The sequence below is a fragment of the Mus musculus genome, chromosome 11, assembly GCF_000001635.26.
Source record: "Mus musculus strain C57BL/6J chromosome 11, GRCm38.p6 C57BL/6J".
NCBI lineage: Eukaryota > Metazoa > Chordata > Mammalia > Rodentia > Muridae > Mus > Mus musculus.
In genome coordinates, this window is record NC_000077.6 from 4,982,501 (window position 1) to 4,995,816 (window position 13,316).

At 47.3% G+C, this 13,316-nt stretch overlaps 1 protein-coding gene across 11 annotated transcripts in view; it reads left to right on the forward strand.

Annotated features, from left to right (window-relative positions):
* The window catches only part of Ap1b1 (adaptor protein complex AP-1, beta 1 subunit), a 95,475-nt gene that overhangs the window by 35,181 nt on the left and 46,978 nt on the right, over nucleotides 1-13,316 (forward strand). For 5 of the 11 annotated variants that reach the window (XM_030245487.1, XM_030245485.1, XM_030245486.1 and 2 more), the window contains exon 2: nucleotides 4,312-4,551. The exons of 1 other annotated variant lie outside the window; for it this stretch is intronic. The gene's annotated coding sequence lies outside the window, so the exon portion shown is untranslated. Of the gene's footprint in view, nucleotides 1-4,311; nucleotides 4,552-13,316 lie in introns of those variants that run through there. 5 more of the 11 variants (NM_001355659.1, NM_001355660.1, NM_001243044.1 and 2 more) reach the window with 2 other exon arrangements.

The window sequence follows — 13,316 nt, forward strand, 5'->3', positions numbered from 1 at the left end:
GCAGATATATTAGATGCCTCAGTTAGAGTTACATTGCTGTGATGACATCATGTCCAAAAGCAACTTAAGGAGGACAGGGTTATTTGACTTACATGTCCTGAATCACAGTCCACTGAGGGAAGCAAGATAGGAATTCAAATGAGGCAGGAACCTAGAGGCTGGAGCGAGGCAGGGAGGGGCTGGCTTTCTTATAGCACCCAGGGCCATCAGCCTAGGGATGGCACTGCTCACAATCACTGATTAAGAAACTGACCTGCCGGGTGTGGTGGCGCACGCCTTTAATCACAGCACTCGGGAGGCAGAGGCAGGTGGATTTCTGAGTTCGAGGCCAGCCTGGTCTACAGAGTGAGTTCCAGGACAGCCAGGGCTACTCAGAGAAATCCTGTCTCGAAAAACCAAAAAAAAAAAAAAAAAGAAAAGAAAAAAAGAAACTGTCCTACATGCCTGCCTACAGCTCCAGCTTATGGGGACACTTTCTCAACTGAGAGTCCCTCCTCTCAGATGGCTCCAGCTTGTGTCAAGTTGATGTACAACTTGCTGGCACATTGGGTTAGCTTTGTCTAAGGTGCTCCGAATGGTCAAATGCAGGGAGAAGGAAACTGGAACAGTGACTACCAGACTCTGAGGAGGGAAGGCAGTGGGAGGTGTTGGTCCTCGGCACACTGTTTCAGTCTGAGGTGAGGAACTGTCTCTGCAGTTGGATCTGGGCCAGGGCTGACAGTAGTGTACAAGTGCTCAGACACGGAGCACAGACAAGTCCTGCAGTGTGGGAGCTTATTGCTGTTCTTTGTGCCTGCTTTGGGTTTTGTTTTGTTTTTTTTCTGGAAATTGAATCCAAGGCCTTACACATGATAGACAGGTTCTTTGCTCTTTTTGAGTGACAGGGTCTTCCTAAATAGCCCAGGATGGACTTAAATTTGATATGTAGTATAGGCTGGCCTAGTCTGCCTTCTGAATGCTGGAAATATTCGTGTGCACCACTCACACATGGTGCCTTTAGAAATGGCACTCTTAGTGCTGGCTAGCTGTGTCTTAAGAGCTTTTCCTATCTAGATCTTCTTGATCTCTGTATAAAATAGGGTATTAGTCTCATTTTCCTGATGGGACATTGAGGCTCAAAGAGACTGAGTTACATGCTCATGCACACAGTGGCTGAGCAGAACAATATCAAAGCAAACAGTGGACCCTATTCAGCAGGAACATCAAGATATCAGCTACTGAACGTGAATGCTGAGGCTTTATCTCTAGGAGGGATCTTTCAAGGAGACTTAGTAATCCTGTTTTCTAGGTTGAGGACAGAGCTCCCATACCTAGGGATTTGGAGCCTGGGTGGACATTTTCATTCTCTCTCTCTCTCTCTCTCTCTCTCTCTCTCTCTCTCTCTCTCTCTCCCCCTCTCGTACTGGAGATTGAAACTAGGGCTTTGAGCATGCTAGACTAACACGGTTCCACTGAGCTCTATATTTCCAGATCTAGCGTGGGCCTTTTCAATTGTGGAATAGAAACTGGTCCAGCCTAGGGAACTGGAGCAAGGAGAGAGCTCTGAGAGGCAGCCTGTGGCAGGAGAGCCTGAAGAGCTGGACAGAATTTTGCTCCCGTCAACACCAGCAATGGTGTATTGGATGGAGGGAGCCCCAGAGGCCTCCTGGCCCCTCTACTCTGCCAGCTGTGCCCCATAAGATGAGGGTCAGAAGGATATGAAGCTGTCCGCCTCTGCAGGTCGGGGGTGGGGTGGGGTGGGGGGGCGCTGGTGTTGTCAGTGAGGTCCTTAACATAGTCACTTTGTGACAACTTTTAGGGATTTAAAGGATTAAAAGCAGTAAGCAGAGACTGGGATGGCAGATTCATAACCATATAGAAAGAAAAGTCTAGAAACGTGGACTAGAAGGACGTTTGCAAGGCCCGTGCTGAAAATAAGATTAAAGAGGATGGTGGCTAATGACACTTGTGGGCCCTCTAGTGGACACAGAAGTGAAGAACACTGTTTAATTTGTCCAAATTAAGTCTATCTTGCTATCTACCAGGAATTTGGTACCAGGACCAAAATCCCTGAAGGTCCAAGGTCCTGATATTGAAATACGATATTTTCATAGTGCCTAAATGTATCCTTCTCTATACTTTAAGATGTTGCTGAATGACGTATATAATATGTAACGCGGAGTAGATACTATATAAAGAGCAGATATACTGAAGGCTGGGGACATGGTTCAGTTAGTTAGCTCTAACTATCAAGTGCTCGCTTACTCTCAGGGAACCTATTATACAGTGGCCTCTCTCGAGGGAATGGAGGGTCTAGCAGGGAGAAAAGCTGGCTGAGACCCTTTATAAGGAGCAGGCAGGGGCGCAGACTTGGGCTGAGGAAGTTCATGCAGTTTAGGGGCTATGTGCAGGTTTGTGGTCTCCCTTTCCTGGAATTGTCTGCTTCAAGTAAGACAGATAATCTTGGGAAACAGGCTGTCTCTTCAACATTCTTCTCTGGGCTAAGCAAGGTCAGCTGTAATCTCATACAAATCCTGTTTTTAAAACCAAGACACTTTATCAAAAATATTTTACCAATGACAATTTCCGGGTGTTACTATTATCCTGTGTCACCATTGAGGGAAGCGGGGTGAAGGGTAAATGGTATTCTTTTTGTTGTTGTTTTGTTTGTCTTTGAGACATTGAGACAAGGTTTCACTGTTGTAACTTTGGGAATTTTCTATGCAGACCAGGATGGCTTTGAGCACACAGAAATCTACTTGACTCTGCTTCCCAAGTACTGGAATTACTGGCATGCACCACCAAGCCTAACCTTTGCCCTGGATGTCCTGAAATTCTGTCTGTAAACCAGGCTGGTCTCAAACTTTGGAATCCATCTGGGATTAAAGGTGTATGCCATCACTACTTGGCAAGATTTATTTATTTTATTTTATGTTCATATGTGCATGTACCTGTGCTTGCATGGTCAGAAGAGGGTTTTAGATCCTCTTGGACTATAGTCACAGATGCCATGAGCTGCCATGTGGGTGCTGTGAGCTGCCATGTGGGTTCTGGGAATGAACCCCTGTTATCTGGAAGAGCAGCCAGTGTTTTTAACTGCTGAACCATCTCTTCACCCCAGCATCTGGAATTCTATTTTGTCTATTTTATCAATTTGCCATAACTATTTTATCAATTTGTCATAATTATATTATGACAAAACTTTAAAGAATGTAAAAACAGCTGGGTGTGGTTGTGCACACCTTTAAACCCAACACTGTGAGACAGAGGCAGGCAGACTTCTGCTTGGTTTTTCAGTTTCCAGGTCAGCCAAGGTGACAGCGATTCAGTTGTTAGAGTGCTTGCATAGGATGTAAAAGCTCTGAGTTAGATCCCAGCACTACATAGACCAGGCATGATAGTACATCACTGTGAGCTCAACAATGGGGCTGGCTTGGGTTACACAGCAAGAGCTTGTCTCAAATCAATAACACACAAATAATAAAATAAAAAGGCAGACATATTACATCTAGGAGGATAACCAAGTGTTAAAAAACGATTTTCTCAGGAGCCTACGTGTTTTGGTTTTGCCTTTTTTCCTTACTAATATATTTCTTTTTTTTTTAAAAAGAATTATTTATTTTGTGTGTATGAGTACAACACTGTCGCTGTCTTCAGACACACTAGAAGAAGGCATGGGATCCCATTACAGATGGTTGTAAGCCACAGTGTGGTTGCTGGGAACTGAACTCAGGTCCTCTGGAAGACCAGCCAGTGTTCTTAATCACTGAGCCATCTCTCCAGCCCCCACTAATATATTTCTTTTTTTCTGCAATGCAGATATTATTGGTTTAATAAAAATGCTAGAATAGAAGTTTTATAATGTTTTAAAGGGGATGAACACAAGTTATCTATTAGAAAGAGAAAATTAATAGGACCAAAGTCAGGAATGAAATGGCTGTATCAGTTGAGGTCTCACTGTGAAGTATCCCTTGGATAAGAAGTCTTGGACGTAGCTTATGTTTTCCTTTTAGAACAATGAATTTTCCAAGGGCAGCAGAAAAAGTCTCGTTTTAGCCTAGCAGACAGGCGCAGTCCAGCAGCTGATCAGATTTGTAGCTCCGACTTTCCCTTTTCCTAAGACAACGTTGGCCTCAGTCTTCCCATCTGTAACTCAGAAAGAGATGAACTTTAAAGTCTTCCAAGACCCTTTCGATTCCATGGTGTTTGAGAGGGAGCCTGGCCAGGGATTCTGAGCAAGGGTATCCCAGCCTGAACTTAGCCGCTTGGCCCGCCCAGGCCCTCAATTCTCATAAAAGCCGGCTCTGCTAAGGCCCCGCCCTTCCCACACAGGCCCCGCCCAACAGGTCCCCAGCCCCTCCCGCCAGGTTGCACCCTCGACCCCGCCCCCGGGGTGTGCGTCCACCGGAAGTTCCGCGCACGGGCCTCTTACTTCCGCTCGGCAGGTGACAGCCGTGGAGCTTGGAGCCGCCGGCTGCTGCGACGCACCGGAGGAGAGGGAGGCGGAGGCTGCGGACATTTTGCTGCTGAAGCGAGCCGAGCCGCGGCACCCGGAGCCGTTTGGATTTGTGGGTGAGGAAAAAGGCAGCCCGGCGAGATAGGAAAACAAACAAACCCGAAGGGGTCCGAGGAGTGGGGGGGGTCTGCGAGGTCAGAGGTCACGGAGAGGACGCTGCGCTGGAGGGTTGCGAGCCGCGAGAGGGCGAAGGTGAAAGGCCTGCGTGCTCATTCATTCCCGACGGCTTGGCGGCCCGGCGTCAAGCCGTCCGTCATTTCAGGTCCGCAGTCCGGTTCGGAGAGACTCCTGCACTTAGGCCTCCCCTGCGCCCTGCTTGTCCCTTCCCACTCCTCGGCCAACCTCAGGCCTCCTCGTTCAGGGCCTTATCTCTTAGCCGCCGCCCCCCCAAAACGGGGCAAACATCTAGAAATGGCCTTCTGCCACCCGCCCCTCGTCCTTTGGATCCTCAGGGACACGTTGACAGAATGGGAGCACTTGTCTTAGTTCTAACACCACAAGAATGTCTTGTCACTGGTTCTCCAGCCCTTCCTGACTTCGAACCTCTGTGCTAAGCACTTTGTGTACTGAGCTCACAGCTGCCTCTGTAAGGTAGCTACTGTTGCTTTCCCCCTCTCACTCGCGAGGACACCGAGGCACGGGAGGTTAAATGACACACGGAAGGTCATTCGAGTAGTAGAGGCAAAATCAGGCTTCCTATGTAGGTCTCCAGAGACCTTCAAAGCTCGGGGAGAAAGGCACCTGGAGCTGGCTTGGGGTCTAGAAGTGACTTGATATATTGTCGCCAATATATTGTGTGAGTTGGTGTCAGGATGCAGCCTTCTCACCTGTCGTCTGATCCGATGTTTAGGAGGAGCTGTTGATACACTTTCAACTTAGGAGGCTGTTCGGCCAGGTTGTTTTTGTCAGTGTTTTGGCTCTCAGGTCTTCCTGCCTATTGGGCTATTCTTGGAATTGATATCCAGACAACCCCTTCATCCCGTTTGCACTTTATTCGTTTTGCAGTAAAGAGGGGAACAACGGGGCCCCTTGGGGGATCTTTTGGTCCTAGGTTCTAGGGGAACAGGCCCACAGGATGGCCTTTGGCCTGTCATGGTGCCTGGGATGACTGGTCTGCGTGGGAGATGGGAAGGCGACTTGGTACCTGGGGTGTGAGCCTCTTTTCCTTTAGAGACATTTTGTTGCTCCTTCCTTATACCTTAGTTTCCCTGACAGCAACACAAGAGAGACTTACTATCTTCCTACTTCCTCTTGAGTGCAAGGAACTGAAATGAGCCTGTGAAAGTTTCCTTGCTCTTTTGGAAAAAAGTAGTAAGTAAAAATGTTACATTAATTGCCTTTTTTTTTTCCAGTCTCACTCTGTCCCAGTCTGGCCAGGATATCTCATGTGTCTTGAATTCATAGCAGCCCTTTTGCCTTAGACTCCCAAGTTCTAGGATTGATTACAGAGCTGAACCACCACACCCAGCTAGCTCCTCTGTCTGTCTGTCTGTCTGTCTGTCATGAGCTCTGTGATGTTTTTCTAGTCCCATTGGATTCACAGAAACTTAATAATGTCACCTTATCCCTATCCTTCCAAGGGATAATTGAAGATAAAGCAACTTGTAGGGGCATAAACAGAGGTCTGCGTCTTAGGAACTGTCAAGAGGGCTTTGCTAGTCCCCAAGAATCAGACCTTCCGTGTCTCTGTAGAGATCATCTGATGAGTGTGGGTTGACTGGAAGCTTCACACCGAGTAGTCTGAAGGGCTCAGAGGTCCAGAGGAATGAGCACTCACTCCCTGCCAGTCAGCTCCTGGCTCTAGCCCCAGGTCAGCAGCTTCCCAGTTGTGTGACCTGGATAACTCAACTTCAGCAGGGTTTCTATCCTAATAAAATATGTAGATACGGTGGTAGAGCACTTCCCCAGCGTTTGCAAGGCTGGTTTCTATTCCCAGCACCAAGAAAAATAAGGGTTTTGGGGAGACGTGGTGGTCCATGCCTGCAGCCCCAGTCAGCACTCATAAAGCTGAGCTGGGAGGAGGCCCGCGTGATCTGCATGGTAAGTACCAGCCATGGCTACATAAAAAGACCTTGTCTCAGAATGGTCCTAAGAAAGCACTGCTGAGCACCTCCATCCAGTGTCTGAGGTGTTGGGTGAGGATATCTTGCAGAGCACATTACTGTTGACCCTGAGCCATGGTACCTGCTGGGTCCTGTGTCTGAGGAAGGCTGTCTGCCCTGTAAGGTTCCTTATTGCTTCCTTCTCCGACTAGACCTTTAAATACTAAGGACCTCTCCCGCTCATCTCACTTCTCTTCCTAAAAGTAGTTGAGAACAGTTTGTTGTGAGTCTAGCTTGGCCTGGGTTGGACTTTCATCTTCTGCATATCTGACTGCTCACTTCCCCCCACTCTGGCACCCGAGCCTGCAGTGCTGACAGGAAGCAGGCATGGTTTATAGTTGATGTGCTTCAGATGGCTGAGGGGTACTTGTCCCTTGAAGGCACTTCTGTTTCTCAACAGGTCTTTTTTCCTAAGATATGCTGCTGAGATTATCACAATCAGAAGAGCTAGCTTGGTGGTGCTGGTGGTGCTGGTGGTGCTGGTGGTGCTGGTGGTGCTGCTGCTGCTGCTGCTGCTGCCCCCCCCTCTTCCTCCTCCTCTTCCTCCTCCTCCTCCTCCTCCTCCTTCTTCTTCTGATATTTATCACTTTACAGAGAGGAAAAAATACTCTAGGGAGAAAATTGGAGAAATTAAAAAAAAAATTCACCAGGTTTGGTGGCACATGACTTTAATTTATTTTAATCCCAGCATTTGGGAGGCAGAGGCAAGCAGATCTGTGAGCTTGCAACCAGCTTAGTCTACAGAGTAAGTTCTAGGACAGTCAGGGCTGCACAGAGAAACCCACCTTGGAACTCTGTCAGTGGTTCCTCCTTGCCCTCAGCTGGAGCTGACTTTAGTGTAGCATCCAAGCCCTTCTAGGCTTAGCTTCTACCTGGCTCTTCATCTTCAGCTTCTCACTCTACTCTTTGACCTTCCATTCGCACTCAGATGTGCCACCTTTGCAAGCCGCACCTGTGCTTGTCTTCGCTCTGTGCTCTTCTGTCTGTGCACAGCCCACACCTGCTGCTCTTGCCCGGCTCCTTTGCTAGACTGCCCCCTGGGGAGTTCTGAGCTGGCTGCTCCTCTAGGGTCCTGTGGCAGTGATCACAGTGAATGTAGTTGTCTGCTTAGTTGGCTACCTTCTTAGTAAAGATCTCTTAGTCCTTTGCAAGCACTTGCCTGAACTGTGTGTGTCCAGCATCTAGTGAGGCACATGGCAATGTCGGATATGTGTCTGGAGAAAGATCAAACGAATGAATATTCCGTTGCATGGTGAGGGCTCCAGGTGATGTTCTGTGCATCCTCATGCCATCCCAGCGGGATAGGGAAAGTGTGACTGTTAGAAGGACTTATGTGCTTCAAGCTTCCATTGCTGTTCCCTGTTAGCAGCGTGCCTGAGCAGAGTCTGGTGGGCAGGGAGATGGCAGACCTTCATTAGTGTTGGCTGAAGTTTGGATTTCACATGTGTGACCGGTTTTAGCTTTGTCAACCTCTAATTCTAGGATGGATCCTGTTAGCTAGTGGGGCCAGAGGCTTGGCTGTGGTTCCGGAATTGAAGCTCCCTTGTGTCTTCAACCTCTAATAGGATGGTCTCTAAAGATGGGAGGACCCTTCTATTTAAGGGTTGGTATAGCTGGTAGACTACAGAAGTTCAGAGTCCATTACCTAGGATACCATAGTCATTGATCCCCCCAGGTTCCGATCTGGTCCTCTTAGTGCACCCTAAGATGACAGATGGAGCTGGTAGAGCACAATAGAATGGGGGAATCATACTTCAAAATCTTTTACATTCTGTGTGTGTGTGTGCCAGTGGGCACCTGTGCATGGCAAATGACAACTCCCAGGACCTGGCTCTCTCCTGCCATGGGAGCTCAGTGCCAGAGATCACACCCAGATTGACAGGCTTAGCAACAAATGCCTCTGCCCACGGGGCTCTCTCACCAGCTCTGATTTGTTTTATTTTTTAGTACTGGGGGATAAACCTCGACCTTATACATACCAGGAAAGTAGACCACCTCTTACTTATATTCCCAGTCCTCAAAAGCTTTTTAAAAAAGTTATGTGATGGCTACCTGCATATATGTATGTGTGAGTTTGGTGCTCTTGGAGACCAGAGTAGACCAACAGGGCCCCTGGGACTAGAGTTACAAACAGTTGTAAGCTGTTATGTGGGTATTGGGAACTGAACCTGGGTCCTCTGCAAGAGCAGCAAATGCCTTTAATCTCTCTCAGACCCCTTAAGAACCTTTAATTACATTTATTTATTTTGTGTAGGTTCAGGGACACCGCTGCCATGGCCAGTGAGAATCAGAAAACAACTTTTGGGAGTGGGTTCTCTTCTGCTACCATCAGGGTCCCATTCAGGGCTCAAATCAGGCTACCAGACAAATACTGTCCCACTGAGCCATGTCACTGACCCTTTCCTCAGAAGCTTTGGAGACAGTGCTTTGGTGTTTGGTTTAAGCACTTCCCCAGCTATGTTATCTACAGGAGTGGATTTGGGCATCGTATACTTTTAACCACACCCTGGTTGCTTTTTGATCTTAAGCTCTTTGAGGTAGAAAGACAGTTTTTGTGTCACTAGTTGTTGGGTCTGCTTCCATCTTCTTTATGTTGAACAGTTGAAGTGCTTGGTGTTAAGATTCTGACAACAGAGACTTCCTAAGTCTAGCATTCATCCATTCATTTCATTCATTCAATGTTTATTGAGACCCACTAGAGTCTGGCACTGGAATGTACCAGTAGGTAAACAAGCCAGACTTAGTTTCTGCCATAGTGTTGCTTTCTCTTGGGGGAGAGACAAAGCAAAAATAGAAAACAAATGCCATAATACAAAACTAATAGGGTGTGAGGAAAACAGAACGCATAGCAGCCAGAGCCAGTTAAAAAGGACACCTAGCATCTTGAGATGCACCTGTATACCTGTCAGGATTCCACTACAGCAGGGTAGAGCCCACACGCTTTCAGTGATGGCAGGCTGTTCTTCTGACACTCAGTGCCCAGTCCCCTTCAGTGTGTCCTCATTGCCCATCCATCCTCTCTCCTCAGACACCAGGCACGCTCCCACCTGTGCTCTGCTGGGGGACCTCATGCTTGCTGAGCCGCTGCTCTGTTACTGAGCCCCATGCCTAGCCCCAGCTGTTCCTTGGTCTGGCTGATGTTTTCCAAACATGCTTCACCTCCTGGAGGCCTTCGGTGGCCACCAGTTAAGTTTCAGCCTCCTTTCCTCCTGCTCTGTGCTTGCTGGCCTCCTTTCCTGCCTTGCTTTGCTTTGCTCTTCTCTTCTCTTCTCTTCTCTTCTCTTCTCTTCTCTTCTTCTCTTACTTCTTTTCTTTTCTTCCTCCCTTCCTTTTTTCTTTTTTGCCAGCTCTGTCTTTTGTTGTTTTGTTTTTGTTTTAATCTTAATCTTGCTTGTCTGCAAAGATTTTTCTTTCCTTCAGTGCACATAAACGGCTTCCAGGTCATGGTAGGCGCTTGGTGAATGTGTGCACATGCATGGAAATCCTGGAGAGTAGCATATAAATAGCTTCTTAAGTAGTAGATGCAGGGAGTGTGTCTTTAAAGTGATGTCATCTAAGCTGAGATTTGAAGGATAATTTGGAGCAGCCATACTAGGGCAGGAGAGGATAATCCTGGTAGGATCAGCAAGTACAGAGACACTGAGGGCCTGGTGGTCTGAGGTCCTTGAGGGCCTGGTGGTGCTCCACCTCTTAGGTTCACTCTGAGCCTGCAGGATCAGGTTATGGCCTGCCTCACTGAAGAAAGGGGCCTGGACATGTCTCTCCTCCAATTTTTTATTGTCCTAGCTACTTTTCAATTACTGTGAAGAGACACCATGACCAGGGCAATTTATGAAAGGAAGCATTTAATCTGGGGACTCAGCATTCCAAAGGGTTAGAGTCTATGACCATCATGGTAGGGAGCATGGCAGAAGGCTTGAGCACGAGAGAGAGAGAGAGAGAGAGAGAGAGAGAGAGAGAGAGCGAGCTAGCTAGTTGGAAATGGTGTGGCTTTTAAAACCTCAAAGCCTACCCCACTAACACCTCCTCTAACAAGGCCATACCTCCTAATAGTTCCCAAATAGTTCCACCAACTAGAGACTAAGTAAGTATTCAAACATCTAAGCCTATACACTGAAACTACCACAAGTATGTACTTTTCATTAATGTTTTGTGATCCTGAGGATAGATGGAACCTCTGGCTCGTGCATGCTAGCCAAATGCTTTCCCACTGAGCTCTCCTCTCAGCCCATTTCCCCCATCTGAGATGTTGCCACCTGGTCATCTCCTCTGTGCCATTTTTTCTCTCTGATCTGTATGTTTAACCTTCCTCTTACTGGCTGTGAAATGAGCTTGGTGGTCTGGCATTTTCCATTTCACAATAGTCAATAGTAGTGTGAGACTGGTTTGCAAAACATGAAATTCTCTAAGAGTTGAGCATTAGTTATCAATGTGTGCTGAGCACCTGTTTGCTTGATGCAAGAGGTAGGAACACAGTACTGAGCTAATCTAAGTCCTGGCTCTCATGAAATCTGCATTGTGGAAGAAGAAATAGATGCTATAAATACTGTTTATAATATGTTAATACTTCAAAAGAAGAAAATAGGAAAGAGGGTTAGACAGTGTTGGGGATTGAAGAGGTATACTGCTTTAGATAAAGCAGCCAGCTAGGCATAATAGTACAACCCTGTAACCCAGCACTGAGGCAGAAAGACCATGAATCCAAGGCTATTCTGGGCCACTAGTGAGTCCTAGGCCAGCCTGAGCTAAATAATAAGACCTTGTCTAAAAACAGTCTCGAGAAGATATGTGTGGTGATGTACACCTTTGATCCCACAACTCCAAGTACTTGGGAGGCAGAACTCTGTGAGTTTAAGGCTAGCCTGGTCTAGTAGCAAGTTCTAGGCCAGCCAAGGCTATGTTTTGAGACCCTGACTAAAAAGCACTAATAATAAAAGAACTAAGGTAGGGCTGACAAGATAGTTCAGTGGATAAAGGCACTTGCCACCATGCCTGACAATCTGAATTTGATTCCGCTGGCACTCCACATGGTAGAAGGAGAGAACCAATTTCAAATTTCTCCAAGATGTCCCCTGATCTACATATGTATACTGTATGTGTGTGAGAGAGAGGGAGAGAGCGAGAGCTACTAAATCAAGTGGTCAGAGAAGCCTTAAGAAGAAGGTAACAGCTGGGTATGGTGTCTTTAATCCCAGCACTTGGGAGGCAGAATCCTCTGAGCTCAAGGCCAGCCTGGTCTATATTGCAAGCTCCAGAATAGTCAGGACTACATAGAGAGACCTTGTCTTTATAAAAGAGAAGGTGATGTCTGAGCCAAGACTCAAAAGGAATAAGATCCAAGACATGAAGCTATCCAGAGAAAAGGTCTTCCTAGCAAAGTAGACAGATTGTAGATTAGAAAAGAGGCCTGGGCTGAAGAGGAGGCTCAGTGGTTAAGACTGGATCTTGAAGAGGACCTAGGCTGTTCAATTCCTAGATATGGGGTATGGGAGCAGACGTGATGAAGTGTAACAGATGTTAATTGTTGTTTTGGAGGATTACTGATGAATAATAAGCTCACCCTTTCTAGCTCTTTCTGAACTCTAGCTGGCTAGTTCATCTTAGCTGTTGTGGCTCAGACTCCTCTCCAGTCTCACTGATTCAACCTGGCTTTTCTTAGCTTCTCACTGAATTGCTCTGCTTGGCCTCACACTAGCTCTGGCAATTTGTTTTAATTTTCTGACTCCTTACTCTGGCTTCAACTGCTTCTGCTGACCTGCACTGAACTGCAGGAACTCACGAAGAACTCACTGCATTGGTTCTCAGCTTCTCCGCTCCATCTCTGACTCATTCTGTTAAGTCTTTCTCTCATTCATCACTTTGTCTGCCTCTCAGTTAGACATCACTTTCAAACATGGCTGTTTCCTCCTACAAACTGACCATACCTTCATTGTTTGGGATTAAAGGTCTGTCTGTATTCCAGCCAGAGATTAAACATGTGGCACTCCAGCCAGATCACACAGACCTAGAAGGTCTTTGGGTGTGATCCCATGCCAGATCGACCACATCGTATTTAAATTCCTCTACAGTCAAGAAACTGAGGTTTTGATCCAGGAGCCTGCTACAGATGGTGTTGGTAGAAAGTGGATGATGAAAACTGCAGGGTAGCAGTGTTTGGGGAGGAAAAGCTGCTAGAGGTTAGTTGTGATCTTGTGCAGTTTGAGCCCCTGCTATAGAGACCTTTGAATGGAGCTGTCATCAGTTAGGAGGCCTGGCTAATTGAACTGGGAGTTGCAGGGAGAGTTGGGACCAGAGGTACTAAGTGTGAGTTGTCAGAGTGTGGATGAGATCTCCAGAGGTGAAATAGTGTAGATGGAGATTGGGCATGAGCCGCTCAGCTCTCCTGTGGAAGGACAGGAAGGGGCAAAGCAAAGGAGAAGGCACGGCCAGCAGCATTGGAGGAGAAAGCAGAGTGTGAGTTCCCGGCATGCAAGGGAAGAAAATGTCTGGGAAGTGGCATTGCTGGGCAGTGGCAGATGCCACTTGATATTTGACAAGACTTTTGTGTCTTCTGCTGGCAGAGGCCACCACACTGGCCTCCAAGGCCATCCCTGAGCCTTTACTTCCTTCTCTAAGGTCCTTTGCTCATCTCTTCTCCCAAGTCTTTGTTTTGTCTTGCTGTGTAGCCCAGCCCAAGGCTCAAACTCCATCCCTCTTGGCTCTACTTCCCAAGTGCATGT